The following is a 19938-nucleotide window of genomic DNA, read 5'->3' as shown; positions in this document are numbered from 1 at the left end:
TCTTTGCTCGTTTTGTATGCGTTTGTCCCTAAGCATGCCCGCAATGCGGAGTGAGGACGTGTGTTTGTTGGTGATCTCTGTGTCTAAAGGTACGTCGGATGTACGCGAATCCCAGAAGCTAAACATACGTCGGACAGACTTAGTCTTGCCTAAACTTCGTCCTTCTGGCTGCAAACGGCTTTGTGACTTTCCAACTTGAGAGACAGAGGGAGATGCCGTCTATAATGAAATATGTGCAACAATTCGTAATAACTACGCGCTTGCGGCGTAAGCCTCCATTCGTCTAGAAAAAAAAAACGCGATTTCTCGGAAATTTATAAATATGTATCGCAGTAAATAACGCCGCAGGAACGTCTGCAGCCAAAAGCACAAAAAATTAGGCATAAGCCCCTTCCACCCTTCATTTCCAAGATGGGTGAACATAAGTGATGCCCAAAACCGCGGGCTTCCGGCTCCCTAATGGCTTCCGGAGCACGCGGCCAGCCAAAGCATAGCCTTAGAGATCTGTTTCGATTACTCAGCGTCAACCGTCGCTGTGGCGTGGATTTCGACACCACCTACATCGCAGCGCGAGAGTTCACTCTAGCAAACCTCGCGGGAAACTCTGTTGATTTAGGTGGCGGCCTGCGTTCGAGGCCAGGAATTTCTCAGGCAAGCAATAAAATCAAGAGGCGAACCCGGGGGAAGACCGACTTGGACTGCGCGGTGAAAGTCTCGGCGCCTCGGTCACGCTTCGCGCTGCGGGGGCTGCTCTGCTCCCACCGGCATTCGGCGTCACGCACGCCGAAAGATACAGGACGGCGAAAGAGGGGTGAATAAAGGGGAAGGATTTCAGGGAGAGAGAGAGAGATACGCTGTTGAGCCCGTGGTGGTGGTGGTGCGAAGACCAGGGGGTCACGGTTGGCGGGAGTTCTCATAGCGTGACGCGACGGTTGGGTGAAGAAGGGGGAAGCGATTCCCTCGCCTTTATCATGCCCGAGCCAAACGGCGCGCCTCGTACGATTCCTTCTTCGCGAACAGTGCCTTGCAGATACTGTACACCCGCGAGTACGGTGCCGGTGTAGCGGTAGTAGTACACTGTAGCGGCAGCGCGGTTCGGCGGAAAAAGGTTGCGCGGCGGCTACTCGTCTTCCGCTCGGAAAAGAAGGGCGAAAAGAAAAAGGAAGTGCGACGACACAGCAGACGCGATTGCTTGCTGCGTACGCGGGATTCACGTATGTTGCCAGACTGTCGGTAACACTAAGCCGCTTTCTCGCAGAACACCGCGCGCATCTTCTGTTGTGAGATAAAACTCGCGGCGTAGTTGCAACTTGCGTGCATGCTTGTGTGAGTGCGTGCTCCGCGAAGTCAGCAGTCGACGAAAGAGCCGCTGCGTAACGCGCGTTCGGAGTCAACAAAGGGTAAAAAAAAAAAAAAAAAAAAGCGGCCTCAACGACGCTCCCGTTACCGCGCAGGCCATTCACAGTGCCACAGACGTCGGTGACGTAAAGCTCGTTTTATAGCTGTGCGTTTGCGTGATCGACAAAAGTAGTGGACATTGTTTGACCCAACGGCGATCGGCAGCACGGTGTGCTCTGGGGCGACATTAGACGAACGGAAACCTGAATCCGATCGACTTCCTTTCTTTCGTACCGCGAATAATGGTAAGCTATACTGTCGCTAAAGTTTTGAAAGCAAGCAAGCATTAACGAAATGGCTTCTCTAAACCGATAGCATGTCGCGAGTGTTGCTCGTACGATGAACCTGACACGCAATGCATGCAATACAAAAGCCTCACCAATCGCTGTCTTCTTTCACGTTGTTAGTCTGACACTCACAGCCGCCCTGAATTCTGCGGCAATTTTCTTCGCTGGTTCATGTGCTGCTATAGATATTCTCTCGTTTGAAGCGCTGGAAACCAGCCCAAGGAGTCATCTATAGCTGAGGCAGATAAAAAATAAATAAATACAGGCCGTGAGATCTTTTGCACGGATGCTGATGCCAAGGCCCCTTCGAACTGCCGGCTAAGCCGACTGGACCGTGAAGCAGACACAACAGCACGAGCTTGCGCAGCGAAGTGGGAGCGGTGAGTAGCTGGAGAAAAAAAAACGCAAATCTATCCGGTAAACGCAAGCACCTTGTTTATGTGTTTTTCTTTTTCAATTTTATTCCTGCAGTTGCGAAGTATAGAACGGGAAAAAGAAAGATTCAAGCAACGAAAGAGCTACGCAGGCCACATATTCGAATAATATAATGCGGCTGCGACGTCCCTCTGCCTCTATGCTAGGCTGATCCCGAACAAAAACGGGCTTCTTGTTTGCTCCGATTGGTTCATCCTGTGTGCCTCAGGTTGTGTTCAGCGACGAAATAACTGCGCGTGTGCGCGTTGCTTTTCACCGGCTGCTATCACTTTCGTTTCTTATACTCGCCGTTTCACAACCTGCACCACACTCGGTGCTTGCATCACCGAGCAGAAGTGCCGCATCTAAACTATATAGCAGACGGCTCGACATTGTAATTTCGCGAAAGCAGCGGCAAAAGAAGCGCGTTTCTGTCGTCTGCTTCCAAAATGGCGCCGCGCGTTTCGCCAGTATTACGCCGGGGTTGGCGCATTCGCCAAGCCAGCAACACAACTGTATATAGCTCCTGCCAAGACTGCACAGAATTCGCTGCACAGCCAACGTCGTTTCTCGGCGGGTCTACGGCCGGACGTGTATTTGTGCTGAACAAGCGGCGCGGTAACAGACCACTGCGCCAGTCACCGAGTGACGTACAGCCGGCGGAGTCGAACACGTAGTTCCAGAGAGAGAGAGTGGCCGACTGCATGCATCACTGACTTTCCTTAGCCCCGCCGATCTGTTTGCGTGCGTCGATATAGGCACTCATAGGTGGCAATTCGTCCGCGGCTTCCCGGGCACTTTCTTCAACCACCCTTTCCTTTTTTTTTTCTTTGTGCGTATGTCTTTTCAAGCAATAATATTACCTTCTTGCGGACTAGTTGGTTCATACTTTTGGTTCATACTCTTTTCAAGGCCGTCACGGTTGAGCCGAGAAAATGAAAAATATGGACGGCACGTCCAATGTGTACGGCCTCGTCCAGTAGCCAAGTACTTCTCATAGTGTATACGCCGTGACCTCGTGAGACGCGCTCACCGTAAGCAAGCATCGGTGCAGTGAATCCATAGAGTCCGTGAAGAAACACTCCTTTCGACATTGCTATAGCGAGGACGTTGAAGCGGTATAGGAAAAGCACACGCACGAAGAAAGAGAGGGAGAGGAAAAAACAAACAAAAGAAAAACACCAACACACACGTTCTTTGTCTCCCCCAGTGTAGGGTTGTAGCGATGTTGTTCCGGTTCACCTCACTAACTTTCACATCCAAGTTATATATATATATATATATATATATATATATATATATATATATATATATATATATTCGCAATGTTACAAAGTGGTTTCAAGCTAAAAGGACGATTTAGACGCAAAGTCACGGAATGCGAATATTATATATTCCCCCCTAGTAATGTGCGAAGGAGACATCTACACAATACTGTGTCCGAGTCCTCAGTGACGTGCAGTTACAGGAACTCGGAAAAGTCATCTGCTATGGGCGCCTTGCACCGAGGGTATGGAAGCATTACGAAGCATAGGCGTCATGCGTATAGGACCTTTCTATTGGCGCAACATTCGAGGTTTAGTTCAAACGGTTCGTGAATGGCTCAGCCGAAACGACTTACCCAATCTACGCTTGGCACTGTAGTAGAAGTTGAGGTCCAGGCTAAAGCCTTGAGTATCCTGAAGAGGAGAAGAGAGTAACAAAAGCAAGTGTTAGAGTTATCGACACCAAAACATGCATTGCTTAGGAACGCGCAACCGCATTAATTTGATTACGTTCAACGCGAAAAAAAAGCATTTATTTGTGGCCGGAGCTTGCCGAACGCTTACCGGTCACCTACTTAACACATAAGACAGGCTTAGTTTTTTTTTTTTTAATTTACGCTCGCAAGTGCTGTGCAATTTCATTTCTATGATGTGTCTACCGACAACTTCATTATAAATGTTAGGCAGCGCACATAGTAATAGCGGTTTGGTAGTTAGCTAGTTAGTTAATTAGCTAGGTAGTTAGTATTAGTACTAGCGGTATAAACGTCTTGAAGGGATGAGCTCAAGAAGGTCTATGAGGGGATGGGGAGAAAATATCGCAACGTATACATAAACTGCATTACCTGCCCTAAGATTCCCTCAAAGCTGATCCCGGTTTCCCGTGGAAGTTGTTGAGAAGTCCCCTTTCTTGTAAAAAAAGACAGAATCGAAGAAATCGAAATAAAAGCTCTGTGGCTGCAGTCTATTGAAGGTATACTCTAAGGAGTAACACTGAGTTCGTTTATTCAAGTAAATTAAGTTTTCTGGGCTATCAAAGTAATTTTCTGATTGATTGATTCATTCATTCATTGATTGATTATTTCATGGATCGCTTAATTCATTCAATCATTCATTCATAGGCTTTAAAGACCCGAAGCAACACTTAAAGAAATTTCCAGTAAAAAACAAAAAAAAAGAAACACCGCATATCCACGAAGTGAATGATGATGAGTGGGCGAAGCACCGGGGGATCATTCGGGTTACCGTGCATGAATCCCCCGTACATTGCCCACTCGAACATGCAAATGAGCGACAACACATGTGTACAGTATATACGATATTGTTTTATTGGTCGTAGATGGTATTGAGGTGCAGACTTGGTTTTCCCTTCATTAAGACTGCCTTGTGATGAGTGCAGCAGCACGGCGACGCCGGCAAGCGGACCCAGAGGCGGCGAGAGCGCGGGAAGCGGCGGCAAAACGCCGGAAGCGTGGCTTCCGGAGCTTCGCGTACACACACACACACACACACACACACACACACACACACACACACACACACACACACACACACATATATATATATATATATATATATATATATATATATATATATATATACTGTATATGTGTACAGTATATACAGCGCTTATATAGCCCTTGTGCAACGCAGCGCCCCTAGCGGTCTTCATGCAAACCAGTGCTACGGACGGACAACGGACGACGAGGGACAAGGGTCGGCCCTAAGGTGCTTCGCCCCTAAAAAAAAATTATTTCTTCTATGATTTTTTCGTCGCATGATGGCATCGACGGCAGCTGAGAACCGTCGATTTCCATGTGCTCCATCACGATCAAGTAACATACGTAAAGATGTCGGAGCGCTCGCTACTACCAGTATAAATGCTAATGCATTTTCGCAGGACACCGAAGTGCCGGTAGCGGGGGGTCGTCGACGGAGAGAAAGGACAGCGAATGAGATGAGCGGGACAGCCGCTACAAAAGAAGATGAACAAGAACAGCCCTCACGAAAACAAAGCAAGGAGAGTAAAAAAAAAAAGGAAATCAAACTAAAAACGCCAACACCGGCGGAAAACAAAATCTTATAAAGTAGGTAGGTAGTTTTGTTGAAGCTTACACCGCGACCAGATGCGGCACGTCGGAGCTGGCTGACCCCATGTTTTTCAACGACCGAGATGACCAGCCAACCCCGAAATAGAATTGCCGTGTAGGGGTAGAGAGATCACAGCATACTGCGGAACCCTTGAACTTTTATTTGGCTTTGACTTCGTAGTCTTTCTTTCTGTGCCTTCTTTTCTTTACGTCGCCGTTATAGCAAAAAAAAATGTCCTCAATGCGTCACAAAAAGTGCAGTACCTTTTCAACAGCATCTGCACGTAACATCGCAGGGAGCTTATTATGGCGCCTCGGGAAGCCGTCTGGACAAGAACTATTCAAAAATCAGTCAGACGCCGGAAACCCCATTCCCGTACGCCGCACATCAGGCTATAGGTGCCGTCAAAGGAGACCTACAGCCAGAAAGTGTCTGGCATGAATGTGATTGTGGCATTGCAGACTCAGTTTCTTTGCGAGCACTGTTGCTATTTTTACGTCACAACTGTATGTCCATCGTTTTATTTTTCCCCCCTTTTACCCTGCCGTTGAGTAAACGGCCTCGTGCTATTCGATTTCACAAGAGCCTTCCGATAATAGGGTTACTAAAAATAAATGCGAAAACACTTTACACTTGAAGTGTTTTCTTTTGATACTCCGTTTGGGTTCTTTGGAAAAAAAAAAGAAAAACGAAAGAAAAAAAGAAGTGTCGATGTTATTGAACAAAAAGAAAATGCGAAGAAAAAGGATTTTTTTTCTTCTTTTTTTTTTAATGGGAGGCGCTGCTGTCTATCCCGACTCCGGGAGATCAGCTACGACTGATCCAACGAGCTGAGCGGATGGCCCCATGCCAGTGGGGCCTTTGAGCAGGGGCACCACCCTGCCGGACACACTGAGTTTTTCCTCTGGTGGACTGCATAGGGGTAGGAGCCCGTCCAGTTTCTGTATATAATAAAGCTTTCTACTACTACTACCAAGTGTTGTCTATCAACATAGCTTAACTCTGTTATAATTATTATTAACTTCACTATAATGATTATGGAATAGAGCCTCCGTCGGACCATTTTACCGCACAACCACGAACCATGACGCATAATGCGGGCAGCGCCAGTCAGATCTTTAAGAGGCCTCAAATTGAGGTCGCTGAGTGTTTGGAAGCCTTGAATTTCATTGGACGGTGTGAGTCGTACTTTATATCCAATCTTTTATCGAGACGTTGCGCTATCGGCTACATTAAAGCGCCCTCATATGAGTCAATCCACTTTGCACGATGCAGCGTAATTTTATCTCAAGAGGCAAACCGCCTTGACGAGGCGTAATGGTGACGTATACCTTACCTGATTACCCGCTGAATTTCACGCGTTTACGCTTTGTGACTAAAAGAAGAGTCGAGCACCGAATTAAAAATAAAAAGGCGACAGGCCCCGCCAAGAGAATCCGTCATCGTTCTGGGAGGACGACACAATATCGCGTTGTACTCTCGACGACTCTTGTAGCTCATGACCACCGCAACGTCCTGCAATGTGCGCGGCGCGCGGCATCGCCTAACGACCTCGCCACACCGCGAACCGTGACGTCACGCTCCCGCAATGACGTGGCCAACCACAGCCCCTTGAGGTTGCCCTTGGGAAAACCGATCCATCGTCGGCCCAAGCCGCTGTAATCAAGTAATTTTCGCGATCAGTCACAGCGGTTCGCACGACAGGCCTTGCTCCCTGCAACCAGCTGAGCACGCCTTCGAAACTCGGCCGAAAAGGAAACGGCGCCTGAAGAATGGAACTCGTCTCTTCCTTCCGGGCCCAGAACGCCCTTCTCTATATACAGTGACACTGTCTCACGCTCCATAACAGTTCCGTGCCGGGTATCACTATATGGCGGAAGGTCCCTTCCATACCGGCGCTCCGGGCCAAAGGAATCAAGCGCCCCCTCGCGGTCCAGCTGCGCGACCTCACGCGGCAACTCTGATGATTGGCCGTACTCACGCGATTAACGCGTTTGCTTCCGCCGCCGCCGCCAGAGGGCGCTCACGAACGTCGTGAGATCCTTCCCAGATTCGCTTGAGTGAGCGAAGACTCCTTTTTTTTTTTTCTCCCGGGCCCCGGGGACCAACTGGCTCCGCGGCGTCTTAAACGTGGTGGCCGTTCGTAAGCGCGTATGCTACGAACTTGCCTCCGCTGCTAGTACGTAACCACGCGACCACCACGAACCGGCGACGGCGGCTGTGCGGGGCAGTAATTGAAATTCCCGAGGAAGGGAAGGCGCGCCCGGACGCCAATTATCTCATTCTATTAGAGGACGCGAGAGCATGGGACAACCGGCGTGCGTGACCATTGGCCCAGAGACCTCGAGCTACCGCCGGCAGCGGCTGTTCATTGTTTTCTTGGCGCCGTATGAGCTATGTGCCCGTCGTTAACTTGTTGAGACTATACGTACGTGCGGGACTCCGCCTTTGTCCTCGACGCGTTATAGCGTGTAGAGTTTCCTACAAGAGTTACTGGACGTGGCGCTAGCGTATACGGAAGCTACAAGTTTGGCAGTCCAGCCAGCATGGGGAATAATGGTTAGTGCGTGGATTTGCCTACACTTCGCTATTCTGGCTTCTAACGGCCTTGTGACGTTGAAAAATTAATCATTCTTGAACTGTGACTTTGATGTGACCTTGTCACTGTGACCTTGTGACTAACTGTGACCTTGTCACAAATTAATCATTTCTGACTTTGAAAACTAATCGTTAAAGGCAAACGTAGGTGGTGTTCGATACCCAACGTTTATGGCGTGTTTCCGGCTCCCGCAATCACTCCCGCCACATGCAACCAGCAGAAGCGTAGCCTGCGAGATACGCATGTTTAGTCCAGAGATGCCCACCACTGGGGCGTGGATTCGAACACCACCCGTAGGTGCTACTAATGTCCGCCTCTTTGAATAACCCAGCTTATATATAACGATAAGAATTATGCTACCTGCCACAGGCGATTTTTAAAAGTTCCGTAAAGCTTAATTTTGAACACCCGGTATATAGTGTAGTCTTATATGGCAATTGACGACGATGGTTCTTGCGAAATGGGAGCTGTTCAATACTGGGACTCTCTTTGCAAGCTTGCAACGTCGTGTCAGGATTTCCCACACTTAAATCCCTGACAAAAGATTGTTCAGACAGTCTTTGAATGCAGAGTGTATAAACGCTCTGCTGTAAGGCCTACAGGACGCCAATACAGACAACTCGTCCACTTATCAGCTTACAGTTTGTAGAAAAATGCCTACGTACTTTCTGTAAACAAGCTGTTTCGATGTCAGGGCACCGCAATTATTGGAACAAAGACAATAGGCTCGTTAAGCTCTATCTGTATAGACACACTGTAGAGCTTGGATTGACGAAAGGACAAATAAAAAAGACGACAAAGCTGTATATTTGAAGTATATGATCACTTAGCTCGTGGAATACCTTGATCAGTTACAGGCATCTGTTATGCGTATACGCAGAGTATAAAACTATTCCGCTTGGTACGGCTGCGCTCAAGTTACGACACCAAGAGTTTCGTCTCATCTATAAAATCCTCACATTCTGCATGCCAGTTTCACAGCTAGCTTACGATGTGGCTCTAGCATATCATTGCCAAAATCAGCAGTCACCATTTGGCCATGACGTGCTGCAGCTTTGAGCGACCGTATTATAGGAAAGGTGACGATCAACGCGAATTCGATTCCTGCGCCATGATTTCCGAACGCAACCGTCTGGCAAGGAGCTCTAAACTGTATTGTGTATCGACCCGGTATGCGCAGAATAGTAAACACCGTGAGCTTAATTTTCCTAAAATCAACCATTGTCTTTCCCGGCGTACACCGCCGACGTGATACGCAAAAAAAAAGTACTGTAAACGTCGCAGTCCGGACGGTATTTATTCAATTACGGCCTTTATTTTCATCTACACAGCTTCACGTTCGACACTGTACACGAAGAGAGCTTCGCATTACTTAGAACCACACCTCTAGTTGAGTTAGACTTCTTCCTCCTGCCCGCCCCCACCTTTTCTAACGCACAGCATTTCTTTTCCAATTACAGACATTGACTCTTCGTCGCCACGCATGACGTCATTTCGGCGACGCGGCCAATAACAGCGACGCTTTCGCTGCGCAGGGACTTCCGACGGCAGCTTCGGTATAGCACGCCGCCTCGCCGATTCCTCGCCGATGCGGTTACGCGAGCAAGCGAAAGCGAACTCGCGGGACCGAGACGACGACGGCGACAACGCCAGCGAACGACGACTATATACGACGTCGCCGGCACCTGCCCGACGATGCGTTAACGCCGACGCCGAGAGTGACAACAATGGGATTCATTACGCGTCCCTCGCTGCTGCGCGCCAGAGGCATATAAGGACTCCCGAGGTGCGCTCCAATGACGCATTGTCCCCTTGTGTGTACAGTATACGACGACCACTGCACCTTTCAGGCCGTCTCCGCTCTCTCTCTCTCTCCTCTATACGGAACGACGACTTTCCGTGGCGCACGCTCCGAGTTCATCAGCCACGGAAAGGAAGCCAGACTCCTCCTGCCGCAGTCCCAGCGCACGCCAGAACAAATAAAGCCCGCCGCGCAGTCGACCCGAAAGCGAGCGACGCCCGCGAACGATTGTTCTGGCCAAGCGCTTTAACGCGAAAGCGAGGACACGGTCTGGGCCCAGCGTGAGTGCGAGTTTAACTTCGTTCCCACTGTGCGTGAGTGCTTCCGTGCGTCCGCGCGCACTTCAGTGCGTGCTTCTTCTTTTTCTGGCGTTTTACGTGCCGAAACCAGTTGTGATTATGAGGAACGCCGTAGCGGAGGGCTCCGGATTCTGGGTTTCTGGGGTTCTTTAGCGTGCACTACAACGCAAGCACGCGTGCATCCGTGCGTGCGTTCGTGTAGCACTGCACGACCGCATGGGCGGCTGTGACGCGCCGCACTTCTCCCATGACGGTTTATTTTGCCGTCCGGCCCGTCATTAGATGCCAGCCGCTGTACGATACCGTGTCAGGCAGAGCTTTACCACACATGCATTTGAAACATTAGTCTGATGGGCTGCGTTAGCGGAAGAGCGCTAAAGAATACTTTGTGCACTCAATGCGGCACGCGCTTGGTATGAGGTGAACGTTCCCACGTATGTGTCCGGTATGCGTTCTGGATAGAGGCTGTATGCAGCATATGGTATGATGCCTAGGTCGGCTGTAATTTGGCGTCTCTAAAATCTGCACGACTTGAAGTCGAACCTCGTTATAACGAACTCTCATCCGACCCTAAAATAGGTTCGTTATTTCCACATATTCGTTATAGGCGTATATATACGTAATGCTTATATAAAATTATATGCGTATATAAGCGTAATAATGACCTAATAAGCGCTATGTCCTTCAATAAATCATCAATAAATGCATTACACGCAAAGATCGGCGAGAGAACAATTTGGATTCCCTTCGTTATATCCGTGTTCGTTGTGTCGAGGATTTACTTATGAACAGTGGTTGGACGAGGTACAACGGTTACCCCGCTTGTCTGTAGGTACACCGTACCCGCTTGTCTCTAGGTAATTTGAGTTTGCTCTATAATCAAAGTACCGCCAATGGCAGGCTCGCTGGGCATTCAACGAATTGTGCAAAAAATAAACGCTTCGCGCTGTATTTCCTGACTCCTGGCATGCGTCCAAGCAGCAAGACACATAGCGTCGTACTAACGCAAGGGTTGCTATTTCATCATTTCTGACCAGCTGCACCTGCACCGGCCAGAACAGTAAATAAGAATTCTTCAGGTAACGTTCGCATACAAACGCTCCCACTTATCTTCACGACAGGTTGTTGACAACGAGGTAAACAGATGCGCTTCTGTATAAACGCCGGCCGTATGCTTCCTGTCCACTGCTATACTTTTATCCCCACCCATCGCAGCATAAGATGAAGTGGGCAAACATCCAGGCGTCCGTCGCTCTGCGCGTATCAGAAATCAAATACTCGGCTGATCGCAGATATTCTTGAACTTTAAATTATAAAGCTAGCTGATCGAATCAAAGTGCTCATACGCCTAGATGGCGTGCCACTTCGCGTCCTGTTTAACATCCGCAGAAGCGGGTACGCAGCAAAAAGTAAGAGCATCTTTCCTAGTCGTTGCCAATATGGTTTCGAAGTAAATGAATGAATGGAATGAATGAATGAATGAACATCGTATTCGTTCTGTCGACGTCATTCCTTCTCCATTGCCGCTACTGCGCCGTCGTCATGCAGACGTCGTGACGCCCTCGTATGGTCATGGGCGATCGTGACGAGCGAGTGCGCGTCCTGACAAAGTGGGCCGATCCCGGAGACGATGTATGTCGCATACAACCAAAGCAATGGAACTTTCAGAATCACCACTACAGATTGCAAATAAAGGTGCCTTCAGCAATACGCGTAGCGTTGCTACATTACTTGAACGCTATATAATCGCAATACCGTCAACAGTCTTTATATAGTCTAATTCCGCTAGTGTTGCCTGCCCTACCTTAATTTCAGCGCAGCGCTTACAACTGCACAATATTCATCAACTGATCTTAGTGGAAACTGACTTGTTTTAGAAACCTTCTGTGGTAGGTTTAGAGCAATTCTGTCACGTCATACGTTAAAGAACCCCAGGTGGCCCAAATTAATCCGGAGTCCCCCACTACGCGGCGTGCAATCAGATGGCGGTTTTGGCACGTAAAACCCCGTAACCTAATCTGTCACGTCAGCTGGATTACTCGAAGGGGCGCGCGGACAGTATATATACTTGTGCATCGCAAATCGCATCAACGTTATCAGCCGAATAACCAAAGTATTGCTGCTCAACTTTCACAATACGCCACTTTAAGTCACACGTCCTAATTTAGGAAATGAAGGTCGCATCCGTTTAGCCGAAACCACGTGCCTGAGACGAATTTCGAGAAATGTACGGTCACGCTCGGACACACCTTTAACGCCCGATCACGCACGCACGCACGCACGCACGCACGCACGCACGCACGCACGCACGCACGCACGCACGCACGCACGCACACACACACACACACACACACACACACACACACACACACACACACACACACACACACACACACACACACACACACACACACACACACACACACACACACACACACACACACACACACACACACACACACACACACACACACACACACACACACACACACACACACACACACACACACACACACACACACACACACACGCACAAATACACGCACACCCACATACAAATAGACGGACACGTACGCACATGCAGAAATACACACACACACACACACACAGAGCCACATGCCCACCCCATCAGTTGCTGCTTTCTGCACTGCTCAAGCCGTGATTTATGCCACTTTATCACGGAGAGGAAACGGCTCGCCAACTGGGGGGGTACGGGTGCTCGAACTTGCGGCGTGTGGCGGCGATTGACCCAAAGGGAGGGGAAGGCGCCAGTAATGCACGCACGCGTATAATTGATCAACTTGCAGCACCATCAAGTTGGCCACCCCTCCTCAGCTATACCGGCGCCGTCTTCGCCGTCATCGAAGCCGCCGCCGCCGGCGCACGTGTGCGTGATGCGCGCGTCTATGCAGCGTCAGCACGCGTCGTGCGCGCCGACTCCGCGCGCCACGAAATGGAGCTGAACTGCAGTGGAGCGGCGGTGCGCGCTCTTTCACATCACCCTTCGGAACGGGGTCGAGCGCACATCGAAAGCCTTCAAGCAGACCTTTTAGGATTTCAGCTGCCGTAAGAGTGTGGTATGTCGTGCTTCAGAACTGAACTTCACAACTTTGACAACTTGCGAGGCTGTTTTGAAGCGAGATGCATGTGCGGCAAACGTTGCACGACTTCTGCTATTGCAGCCGCTTGGCATCATCCAAGGCCGTTCTTAGGTGCGCGTAGACTGTACGCCGCAGATCACGTTATGAGCTACGAGATGATAAGGGTGATAATGATGAAGGAAAAGAAGAAGGTATCATATCTTTTGAAACGGAGCGGAGGCGTACGCCGCCATGCAAGCTTCTTTCCTTCTCTCATGTTTGATAACAGGTAAAATAATATATACACGTGCATTTCCTTATATTTATTCCCTTCCTTTGCGCCACTAATATTCCGTCCGTCTCACTATGATATTCCGTCTCACGTGGCGTTCCGCGCTGCGAAGGCTTATATTAGCTTTACGGAAATATAGTTACGCTTATAACTTAGCCACTTCGCTAATTCTATAGCTTTGGGAGTTCGTGCCTGCGTATGTTATGTGAGTGCCGTTTACAATTCGCGCCTCGGAGTCATTCCACTCATCGCCAGGTTTCGTATACGAAGCAGCCCACTTAGGCAAGCCGTTCTTGCGTGCCCTTCCCCGTTCAGTCCCAGACCGGCGAGTGCAACAGTAATCAGTAAAGAAATCGAGAAAGAAATCAAAATATGTGGCACAGCGACATCCGCCTTTTAGTAAGGAAGGCCTCCGGCACCTACGGCAACGTACCTATGTCACATCTCAATCAATCGCGTCACGTGCAAATCGCAGCAGCTCCGCTCCACGGTCGGACAGGGTCACTTCCTTTGCCGTGCCAGCGCCCGCGGGCAGCATCAGAGACTGCGCCAGTACGCATCTCGCATGCGTGACACTTGTAAAAACGCCGACAGGTCGGTCGCCCGCGAGAAATGTTGAGGAGGGGGGCGTCTAGCGTTCCGGCCAGCTATACAGCGTGTATAGACTATACGCGGTGCTGTGCTGTACGCTCCCCGAGCGGCTCTTTTGACGCCCGTAGCGCCGGGCCATACATTACGCCCGTATCGCACGAACGGCCCGGCGGTCCACCGCACGCTACGGACTTTAACGGGTTCACCCCCCTCCCCCCTTTCACCCCGCCCGTGTTGTGGGTCGCTGCGCGTACCTTATGCTGTTTGATGCTTTGGCGATTCGCTTGCTGCTGCCGCTGCTGCTGCTTGGCACGTGAGGCTGTGCCCGCGCGCGGCGGTGGCATACCAGGCAGACCGGCGCCGGTCATTATCTGCGAAAAGTGACCGCAGACTGATGTTTGTGCTGTGGTTTGCTGCGCAGTGCTTAATTCTCGCTTATCTCTTACACCCTCTTTTTTTTTTTTTTTTTCCTGCCTCCAACCTGGTGATTAACATTACCCCTTTTAGTCTTGGTCGTCGTTCGCCACGGCGCGTGAGATAACGAGGGTCACGGAGAAGAAAAAAAAAAGTAAAGCGAGGAATCAGGGCAATCTCTTTATAACGGATTGCGTGGTAGAGCTCTTTGTTTGATGCATGCGCTGGGAAACAGATTTATTACAGCCTCACGACGAGAGGCACCAGAGGTATCAGAGCCGTATGAGTGATTTAGTGGGTTCGTGTTTCACCGAGAGCGACTAACATAGCCGGCCACTGGCTGTATAGTACAACGCATTCTGGCTCCGTCAGGCCGATGCGCTCGATTCATCAGAGCTTTACGACGAGGTCTAGTTCAGTGAAGTCGATGTGCGCGATTATCGGGACCTTTACGTTGAGGTTAGGCTAGGGGTCGGTACCGACCTCGGCTCGTGCACGTCTTTCTAACTTACTTAATTTAGTCAAATACGTCTTTTTTTTCTGTCTTTTGATATAAATTTATTGACTGGTCCCTGCACAGTAGGCCAATGCGAATCAGGACTCAGAGGCATTAATCTGCTGTAATACTGCGTATATCGATACCGGCCTTATATTGATGGCGGCGGAATGCAAAAATTCTCGTGTAATTAGATTTAGGTGCAGGTTAAAGAAACTCACACTCTTTAAAAGGAAGAAAAAAGTAATAGTAAATACTACCTATTATCACACCATTTGCTACCTTAGTAAAACTGCAGTTGTAACGATAGTTAGTAACATTACTAACTAAACAAGGTAGTCACTGTTAATAAATGAGTCTAAGGTGCCAATTCTAAACGGGTTATCACCACCTTATACAAAAGTTCTTGCCTATGCTGCATATATCGGAGCAGCTGTGGCTTATTACAGAGTGGGTCCGATATATGCATATGTTTTATAGAACAGAAACATTGAATCCGGTGGGGCTAACTGCGTTTGGAATCGGTCGCCGAAAACCATTAGCATCAGTGCATGACTACCTTGTTTAGTCAGTAATGTTATTAACTTTATCCTTACCAACTGTAGTTTTACCAAGGTAGCAAATGGTGTGACAATAGGTAGGACCTACTGCGACCTTCTTGCAGGGCTCAAAATTAATCCGCAATCCCCCACTACGGCTTGCCTCATAATCGCATCGTGGTTTTGGCACGTAAAACCGCACAATTCAAGTCGGCCTGCTCACAGTGAAGCATCCTAAATGGTGAAAGCAATTAATCGTAGAGGCGTATGAAGTTCAGGTGTCTTAATTGACAACTTCAGCCGTGGCCGTATTACCGGGTGAGGATGTGCTTGACGGTATACGGTAGACGAACGGATAGGTTGACAAGTTTGTGTGGTTTCATCGCTGATTTATGCAGTGCGAATCGATGACAAAGAATGGCGGAACCGACAGGGCATTAGTTGTTCGGGCCATGTCCTGTCAGTTAATCCTCCTTGGACTTGTTCCTAGCTGTCGCACTGCCTAAATCAGGTACGGTAAGCTTTACCCTCTGGTAACACGGAGCACACATTTAGAAACCTAATGGATTACCATGTTATAGGCGCTGTTTTATAGCTAGATAGATGTAATAATATATTTCAATGTTGGCTCTGGGCCTATTTGGGCGAGTGAGTAGTGACTATGTGTAGGGTACGGCTGCACAGCACGAAAGAACGAAGGTACGAGGTAAAGAAAGAAGAGGACGAGCGTTGGCTTCAAACTGAACACACAAACACAACCTAGCTTCCGGTGCTTTTGAGCTAAGTGTGGATCACTATGGAAGCCTGATATGTGAAGCTCCTTGGTGAGTGCAGGTGTATCTTTGATGTCAGCCCCTGGCTAGGATGCATTCCTCGAACTATGTGACCACCCTAGGCCGGTACTTATTATAGCTGTTCGGAAGTTCTCCGTATGTCCAATGTCTCAGAATCCGGACATGGTGAGTGAAAGAAAGCGTATGACTGTGCTAACTGCCGCGTCCCCTGCGGATACCGAAAATAACTATAAATCGCTACTTTCCCTGCACCGAAAGTAAAGCTAGATGTACCAACGAGTTCCAGATTAGCTGCTCACTTGTAACCCGGATTTGTAATTTTCAGAGCTTTAATCAGGCGATAGGCGCCGACACGACAAGCGAAATTCCATTTTGTCGCTCAATAGTGGAGCGACGGTCACCCCATGAGCTATCGGGAGTGGGCTTATTACCAACCCTTGCCAATCAGCACCCGGTACTCACATGCCCAGAGTTTGAAGCGGGGCTTCAAATTAAGTCTGAAAAAAAAAGAAGCAAGATACATAATTCACTTCTTAAGCTGGATTCCAACCCGCCGCGATGGCTCAGTCAGCTAAGGCGTTGCGCTGCTGAGCACAAGATCGCGGCATCGAATCCGGGCCGCGGCGGCCGCATTTCGATGGAGTCTAAATCCAAAAACGCCCGTGTGCTTGCGTTTTAGTGCGCGTTAAAGAACCCCAGGTGGTCAAAATTAATCCGGAGCCCTCCACTACGGCATTGCCTCATAATCAGAACGGGTTTTGGCACGTAAAACCCCAGAAAGAAGAAGAAGCTGGATTCCATATCAGATTCCATATGGAACTAACATCAGCAGACTACCATGACGTAGCTGAGCGGCAACAAATTTGGCTGCCCGCAGCTTATCTGCTTCGTCCTTGTTTGCGGCCCGATCGGGCGGCACTTACCACGTAATACTCATTCGCGGAATTTGGTCCGTCGTGTGAATCCAGCTGCAGGGTTTCTTTTGTCTAACACCGGTTAGAATACTCGTCAAACTCGTGCGCAGTTCCTTTATTTTGACACACTGCGCCCCGTCTGCTGATAAATTTCCGCCCCGACGACAATGATACGAGTAGGGCGCGAAATTGCTGCGCTGCAAGGTACCAGACGACCGGCTTCAGTCTGCGTCCATTTTGAACAGAAACGGTGATTTTTTTTTTTTTTTTTTCGCGTGCTTGGCTGATCCGGGTTCGCCGGCACGTACGCAGCGATGACGCGGGCAAAGACGCAAGTCACTGGCGATCGAGTGCTCCGTTTATCGCTGTCAACCCGGGCCCCTGTGCCTCACATTCAAACGACTAGTCATGTTTCGTTCAGGTTATAACGACGTGGCCCAAAGACAGTCGTCTGGATTCTACAGCCGGGTACTCGTCTGGCAATTCTTCCAGACGGCAGTTTATCGGCGGACGTCGCGGGCCCTGCATTGCCGGTCGGTGGTGTTCGCGTGTCGCTAGCGTTTAACATACATTTGCGTCAGACATTCACGGGTCAGTATTAGTGCGCGCACAGTTTTATGCGTGTGGATGTAACAGCCGTGCCATATGCGCAACGAACTATACTGGAAGAGTCCTTACCCATGGTGAAGTCGGAGTCCCCCCGACTTCTGCTCCGTCTCCAAAACAATGTCATGGCTGTTCCACGCAGGTATGTTCCCTACTATACTGGCATGTGACAGCAGTTAAAAGCTTCAAAGCATAAAAAAAAAGACTGCTTGTGACATGGATTCGAACATGTAGTCATGCGGCAATGTATAGTTCGGAGCTAGACACCCTAACCACTACGCTAATATTTCTTTTTCTTTATTGACCACTACGCTAATATACCGCTCTGTCTTCTGGCTTGGCAATGCGTATAACAGCGAGACAGAAAAATAGCGTTCCCGAGCCGTTTTGCGCACTCCGAACCCGAAACTCTTTTGTACGCTTTTTTTTTTTTTTTTTCGTTCTTTTGTGCGCCCGTCCGATAGCACCCCGAAACATTGAGTCCCCCTATTTCTGAAAACTTGCACGGTGTTCTGAGTGCTACGGACTCTGAAATTGATGACATCCGTGTAGGTACTTTGGCGGCCGAAGAAAGCAATTACTGTAACGGAAGAGCGCAACGTCGTGTGTATCGTGAAGTTATATATTTGTTTTTCAGAAGACGGCAGTGTTCGCTGTGAGTACTTTCTGGCTAAATGAATTCAGAGCCGCAGGAATGAGTGATGTCTGCAGATGTTTATTATTATTATTATTATTATTATTATATTATTATTATTATTATTATTATTATTATTATTATTATTTCAGGGCAACAACGAGAGAAATTGCCTGCGTTTAATCGGAAATATTGTTCTCCCTTTCTGATTAAGGCGCTTCTGCCGTAATGAGCTCTAAATATGACCTGTGTGCCCAAACTCAGCATGTTTCTGTAATGCATTAATACTCTTAAACATTGTAGTAGTATTAGGTAGTTTACTTCTTGCATAGAATGAAGAAAAGGAAATTGGCTTATGACCGCTCTGTAACTAAGTGCCTTCATTGCTGACACCTGGATGGCGGTTAGCAGTAGCGGTGGAGTTTATGGGATGGCCGGTAAGGTGACAGAGACAGGGGATAGAGTAGGAGAAAAGGAAGTAACTATCTACATCTTTCATTTATTTACAATTAAACATTTGAACTTGCGGTGTCGTACTGCCTTCAAGGAACCTCCATCCGATGGCGTGGTACTGAAATTCAACTCGAATTTGCTGCGTCAGCTCGGTACAAGGTTTGCTCGGTCCGTACGTCCATTACGTTATATAGTCGCAGCGTTGTGCCGCGGTTTATGCAGAATTTGATTAGTACAGGATGTAAGTGTCATGCGTACCATTTCGGGGCGTGAGACGTTCCGAGATCGAAAGAGAGTTTGCTGTGACCGTTCTATTGTTACACCTGAGAATCACCTCGCCCCTGCAATCCTCATCATCACAATCCTCACTTAAACTAAAGCCTTGCGTCGCACTATTCATCGAATAACCGTTCGCCCTTTATTACATAGAATCTCAATCTATTACGAGTATACTTCGTCCCGAGTTCGTCTGCAGTGCTCTTTCTAATTCTAATTAGACAACCTCTTCTGCAAGCCACGCGGCCAAATATTTCACAGTCGAAGGCTCGCCGAAAGCGTTACCGACTCGGAAAAATAGCGCTTTACAAAAGTTATTGTGGAAATTCTGTGGTGTTTCTACGGGGTCTTTGTAGCATTCTATAGATTTTCTCTTTTTATGCAATTCAGTGTCATAAATGTCATCGTACGTGTCATACATAGCTCGGATGCCTTCGTTGTCTTCTTTCTTTCATTGGCACAGCAATGTCCCGATGCCGGTGGCGCTCTAAATCTGCTACCATCATTCCGTCGTGCATCCCTCCTCCGCCGCGACAAGTTTACGGCGGTCAGCGCGCGCGGCCATACGTGCACGGATTCCAGGCTAACGCGGGCGCGCGTGCCTGGCTGCGTTCGGCGCGCTTTGGCGCGGCCAGCGCCGGAATAGGACATGCCATATCCTCACGTCAGAGCCGCTAGACCAGAGCATGCGTCCG

General features: G+C 48.9%; 1 protein-coding gene across 1 annotated transcript in view; it reads right to left on the bottom strand.

The window, feature by feature from the left end:
- Positions 1-19938, bottom strand: part of LOC119434113 (uncharacterized) — a 247470-nt gene that overhangs the window by 204252 nt on the left and 23280 nt on the right. Inside the window, exon 2 of the mRNA XM_037701433.2 lies at positions 3721-3778. The gene's annotated coding sequence lies outside the window, so the exon portion shown is untranslated. The remainder of the gene's footprint in view (positions 1-3720; positions 3779-19938) is intronic.

The sequence above is a fragment of the Dermacentor silvarum genome, chromosome 11 (genome assembly GCF_013339745.2).
Source record: "Dermacentor silvarum isolate Dsil-2018 chromosome 11, BIME_Dsil_1.4, whole genome shotgun sequence".
NCBI classification, from domain to species: domain Eukaryota; kingdom Metazoa; phylum Arthropoda; class Arachnida; order Ixodida; family Ixodidae; genus Dermacentor; species Dermacentor silvarum.
Note: the sequence above shows the minus strand (reverse complement) of the source record. Positions and strands in the feature narration are given on the sequence as shown.